Source organism: Festucalex cinctus, chromosome 1, assembly GCF_051991245.1.
Source record: "Festucalex cinctus isolate MCC-2025b chromosome 1, RoL_Fcin_1.0, whole genome shotgun sequence".
NCBI classification, from domain to species: domain Eukaryota; kingdom Metazoa; phylum Chordata; class Actinopteri; order Syngnathiformes; family Syngnathidae; genus Festucalex; species Festucalex cinctus.
The window spans coordinates 7,309,598-7,316,192 of NC_135411.1; positions in this window are offsets into that span (position 1 = coordinate 7,309,598).

Sequence of the window (6,595 nt, forward strand, 5' to 3'; positions counted from 1 at the left end):
GTAACGATATCCAAACATCACGATACGATATCACGATATGAAGGTCACGATATGATAATTATCACGATATTGTAGGGGGGTTGGCGATATTTAAATAAGATCACAATATTGTGTTAAAAAAAAAAAACTCATACTAGAGAAAGCACAATATTGTGCTTTTGTACATAAAATGCATATAAACCACCTACAATCTCTAATAACAATATCGACAATTATATCTGACAATTAGCGTAGATTTTAAACATAGAAGGCCAAAACATCCCTAATGAAAATTAAATTGCACTAATAAAATAGCCACCAGAGGGTGCTAGAACTGCACAAATGGAAATCAATGTGACTTTTTTTAACGGATGTGTTCCTTTTAAATATTGTGACCATGACGATGACGATATTGTGGAAGTTTTAATATCACGATATCATGATATTGCCCTTATCGTTACATCCCTAGTATACAGCAGTATACGACAATGACCAGAGGAATGATGTTGAGGTTTTTAAAAATAAGTTAATAAATACAATAGTTTAAAAAAAAAAAGTTTCGACTAAATATTATATAACTACATTATTTATATATTGTTTCAAGATCTTATGCACATTTTATGATTAGCTTTAACATTTTTATGACTAAAGAGAACACACAATCACATTTTACGGAATGTTTTGGGTCCTGGATTTGGTTATCTGACACTTGGTTATCAATCATTACGTTCATCATAATTGATTTATTTGGTGTAGTAGTATTAATAATAATAATAATAATAAATAGATAGATACAATATAGGAAAATATCTTTTCTTTTTTTTTTGTAATGATTAAAAGCCAAAAAGTTATTTAAAGTGCTTATAAATTTGAATACCCACCTGTTGCCAAAACTTGTTGCATCTAAAAAACAAACAAAAAAAACATAAAAGTTAATGAAAGTTATAAACAACAAAACTTAATACACAGCATAATGTCCAATTACCTGTATGACAGACAGTATGATGGCTGAAAAAAATGTCCACATCTTATCCAAATGCATCGTCATTCCTTTAAGACGTTATATCCATTCGCCCGTTCCGCATTCAGCCGTCGTGAATGATGATCTGAAAACTTTACGGGGCGAGTCGTGTAGATCAACTTGGTGAGAACCAATCAGGGTGCCCCAAATTGAGGACAGGTGGATGCCTGCGGGCATTTTGTCATCACGAGAAGGAAACAAATGGTGGGAGCAAGTTAGGTTGCTAGGTGGCACTTTCACTTCTCCACCCAGTCTTCCATTTACACCTCCACCGTTAAGATGTACAGTATTTATAAAACAAATCATGTTTACGTATGCCACAGTTATGCTGAGAAACAAGACGCATGGACAGTATATGAAAATATTTTTGTTTTCATGTCCATATTTCTATTTGCATTTTGTACTTGTAACATAATACGATCGTTTTTGTATGACATGCTAGGTGTCCGACTACATCCTTCCCGGATTGAGATCTTTTTTCTTCCACTTTTGTATAATAGCCACCAGTGGCGGGCGGTGGTTGATAGCGGGACGGCAACGTTATTTACTGTATATCGCACCTTTCATACATAAATGCAACTCAAAGTGCTGAATGATTAAAATATCCATAGTACAATAGAAAGAAAACAGTTAATAGTTACTAATTAGTTTTCTACATTGACTTTTAAGACCACTGTGGCCACGAGCCAGTTTAATACCTGCTAATAAACAAGACAACATGAGTCAAAGAAAAAAAAATCTTTACATTGTTTTGCATAATAAATACTTTGTGATTTGTCCAGATGTTGGAAAATTTTAGCGATATATACTTCCAAGTCCATTATTTATTTATTTGTTTATTTATTTATTCATTTATTTATTTATGTATTTATTTATTTATTTATTTTTACTGAGGTTGCATGGTTGAATATTGTGCATCAAAAGGTATACAGGACTGTCCTGACCTTTTATTGTTTTAATATTGCTGATTATGGCTTTTTTTTTATTTAATTTTATTTATTTTTTATTTTTTACTTGGTCTGAGGAAATATTTTAACATTTTGAGATAGGATATTTGGTTTTTCTTAAGCTGTAAGCCAATAATCAGCAATATTAAAATAATAAAAGGCTTGCAATATTTCAGTTGATTTGTAATGAATCCAGAATGTATGGCATTTTTGCTTATTTAATTGCATGACAGAAAATAATGAACTTTATCACGATATTCTAATTTTCTGAGACAGTCCTGTATGCCTTTTGATGCACAATATTCAACAAGGCAACCTCAGTGTAAATAAATAAATAAATAAATGAATAATGGGCTTGGAAGCATATATCGCTAAAACTTTCCAACATCTGGATAAATCACAAAGTATTTATTGCACATTATCACAATATTCTAATTTTCAGAGACAGTCCTGTATATTTTTGTCTCAGGATCATGTTTACATACTGTGCAACTCTTGACTAAAGGGATTTTTTTTTTCTCTCTAGAAGGAATCACTTATTTTCTTATCTGCAAAGAAACAATATTTACAGTGGTTCTATTATTTCTTTGTAAATCTTATTATTAACCAAACTAAAGTATAACAACTGCGATTGGTTGGCAACCAGTCCAGGGTGTCCCCCGCCTACTGCCCAGAGCCAGCTGAGATAGGCGCCAGCAGCCCCCGCGACCCTTGTGAGGAATAAGCGGTCAAGAAAATGGATGGATGGATGGAAGTATAACAACAGTATAACTCGCTTAACAACTCAACTGTCAGATAAGCCTAAGTGGGAACCGTGTGTCATTTGATACCCTCAAGATGAAAACATTTTTTTGACAATGAGTACAGGTAGTTTGATTTGATACGTACCTGTATTAGTGTGCCTGTTTTGTCAGTAATGGATTGTTGTAATACAGAAGAAGAAATACTTCACAAATATGGCACTTTACTGTACTTTAATTTATTTAATTCAATCTCCGGTTTAATAACCTTATTTATTGATTGATTGAATTTTTATTTTTTATTTTATTTTTTATTTTATTTTGTATTTTATTTTTATTTTATTTATTATTATTATTATTATTATTATTATTATTATTATTATTATTATTATTATTAGTAGTAGTAGTAGTATTATTAATTCAATCTCTGGTGTAATATAACCTTATTTATTGATTGATTGAATTATTTTCTATTTTATTATCTGTTCTCATTGCTGCTGGACATGTAAATTTCCCAGAGGGAGCCATCCCAAAGGGATCAATAAAGTCAAGTCTAAGTCTAAGTCTAAGGAAGCCCATGAGGCACCTGGGTAAATTTGTAGGACAACTCGTTGTTTAATAATTCATGGCACTAAGACCTTTGGAAAAATAGCAAGAAGTATGGGAAGATGACACAACACACATTTCAAAAATGTGCAGCATGCTCAGTACAAGTGTAGTTTCAGGTATAGAATTTATGAGGCCGATCTCAAGACAAACCCCCCCCCCAAAAAAAAGGATCAACAGTCAGATTGTGCAGCAAGATGATGTTTTATTGTCATTTGTCACGACCAAACCCATGGCAAGTATCAAAGTGGAATGGAAATAGAAACCACGTCGAGAAACCTGATCACGTCTCATCCACAGGCACGACCGACCCACTTCATCAGTTGACCTTGTTTCATGTTTACACCTTCCGTTTGGGTTGACTTTTAGAAACTGTCTGAGGACGTGTCTCAGCATTTGGTTGAAGATTTTCAGGATATGTGGCAGCACGGTGTAGTGGTTACCACATCTGCCTCACAGTTTTCTGGCAATGCGGACCAGACTCTGGCAACGGTCGTACAGGGACCGAACAGCCCGTTGTGCCCGTTGTGTGCTAAAGCAGCTTTATCGAAACCGAAAGGAAGCTACAAAAGCTTGGAAAGGGGTAGGGCATGTAAAAATTTGATGATTAGGATAGAGATTTAAAAAAAAAAAGCTTATTTTGGCTGGTATTGGCAATCACACTTTAACTTAGAATGATCAAAACATTGCAGTACACGGGTCTGTCGTCAACTAGTATCGGTTTCATTGCTGTGGTGCAGCTGGACAGCCTAATTTACTGCTCTATACAAACGGTCCCCAAACCTATTTTGGCTCCAAGACTGATTTCACATCAACCAATGTTTTGACAGACTACCAATAAATACCGTATTTTCCGCACTATAAGGCACACCACATTATAAGGCGCACCTTCAATGAATGACATATTGTACAACTTTTTTCCATATATAAGGCGCTACAGTAGAGGCTGGAGTTACGTTATGCATCCATTAGATGGTGCTGCGCTAAAGGGAATGTCAACAAAACAGTCAGATAGTTCAGTTAAACTTTATTAATAGATTACAAACCAGCTTTCTGACAACTCCATTCACTCCCAAAATGAATAAACAGCTGTTTTATTATTTTCTCTGAGGTAAAGCATTAGTATTAGCAAGATGGCGGGATCTTCTGCGCATGCGCGTCACCGATCGTGCAGGGTCACCGATAGCGTCTTGACAGCGAGACCTGTTGCGGCTCAATATTGATCCATATATAAGGCGCACTGGATTATAAGGCACATGGTCAGCTTTTGAAAAAATTGAAGGCTTTTAGGTGCGCCTGATAGTGCGGAAAATACGGTAAATAAAATTAAAAAAAAAAAAATCAATAAACATAAATAATTTAAAAATTCAGGACTGATGTGGAATCAGCAACATCCCTGTCTCTAGTTTTTTATTTTTTATTTAATTTCATTTTGGAAAAAAAAACAATCATGCAGCTGAGCAGCCATGGCTAATTTCAGTTTGTTTACAGTGCATGTTATGGAGGGGTGTGGTTTCAACACCGAGACATGAAGGGCGATTATTAAAGTGAGGCTACATACAAATCTTGCCAACAAATCTCAAATCTCTGTGTACCAATGATGGAGGACAATTTGGTGGAAATTGGGACTATTCAACCTGCACTCGACTTAATCCTAATCTATAGGAGAATCAATCAAAACGATTCTAAATCTAGTGTCGCTTTTTTTTAAAAATCATTTTGCAACAAAAGACATACTCACTACATCCATATATTCATGCAAACAGCAGTGATGCTATAACATTCCTAAGCATGAGTATAATATTTCATCCACGTATACTGGATGTCCAAACTGGATGTAAACAGTCCTCCTCCATTCCGTGCTGTTGTTCGGAGACTCCCTGAGGGATTCAAACATGAAAGTTGTTGTTAATGTCTCCTCGTGGCTCCTCAATGCTCAATAACCATCACAATTGTACTGTATGTATACATCATACATGTACTGTATACATCAAACATCTTCTCATATTATCTGAGTCACGTTCACGGTCTCTCTCTGCCAAGTTTCTGTTGGAGTCCCACAGGTAATGGAGGAAGAAGTTACTAATATTTATTATTCTCTCCAGCTTTGTTCTCCCCCCGACATTGTCACCGCACTTCTATGGACGCAGCCATTTTATTTTATGCGAGCCTGCGATGCAGTTACAAGAGCGCGCGTCAAGTTGCACAGCAAAACAATGGCTTCTTCCCGCTATTATCGATTGCTTTTCAACAATCTCAGCTTTGTCTCAGGCTTACATAAGTCATCCAAGATGACTGGCGTGAAACTTACCAAGCTTTATATTATGCTTCTTCTTCTTCTTCTCCGAAAGATCGCTGAAGAGAGACGCCATGTCATTTGCGAGGCCGGATCGTAAAATATGGAGTAAGCTAAGGTACTTACCAATGCCGCCGTTAAATCCTGGGCAGGGAACTAAGAATCATACAAAAATTAAAATTAATTTAGTTAGAAAGAACATGTAATAGTGTAACTTTGAGATAACAACTATACTGTACTCAACAAATGCGCTGTGTACATTAGAGTTAATTTTGTCTGCCATTTTTAAATTGATCTTTTTCAGTCAAATTTCAGGCACACTTGTTAGTTTTTATCACAATTAGTCAACCTGTTTTTATTTAGTCAATTTTTAGTCGACTATAAATCGAGCATTTTCATCTTTATTTTAGTCCAAGAAAACATACCGTAATTTTATTTGTCTCCTTTTAGTCAACAAAAACGGTCGTTTTAGTCTAGTTTTAGTTAGGTGAAAAATGTGTTAAAATTAATTTTGTTTAGTTTTTCTTGACGAAATTAACACTAGTGTACATATACTTAAAGACCAATATGTTTTTTTGAAGGCTGATATCAATTATTAGTAGTCAAGGAGACCGAAAACCAATATTTCAAGCAGATATTCATTTGCAGTAAAAGAGAAAATAATAGTGTAAAAAAAAAAAAACCTTTTCGTTTTAAGTATAAAAATGGACAGATTTGTTTAAAAATTACAACAAAAATTGCAGGGAGCTTACAGGGTCAGCATTTGTAAAGCTATTTAAAAACTAAGCAAGTAAATAGCTCCTTAAAGTTTTCTACAGTAAATAAAGTTTGCAAAAAGTTCAACATATATTATCAATGTATTTATTTTTTTCCAAAATCATTTCCCAGTGTCAGCATAATTTTTATAAAGTGGAAATTTAAATATCTGAGGATTCGAGTCCAGGCTCCGGCCTTCCTGGGTGGAGTTTGCATGTTCTCCCCGTGCCTGCGTGGGTCTTCTCCGGGT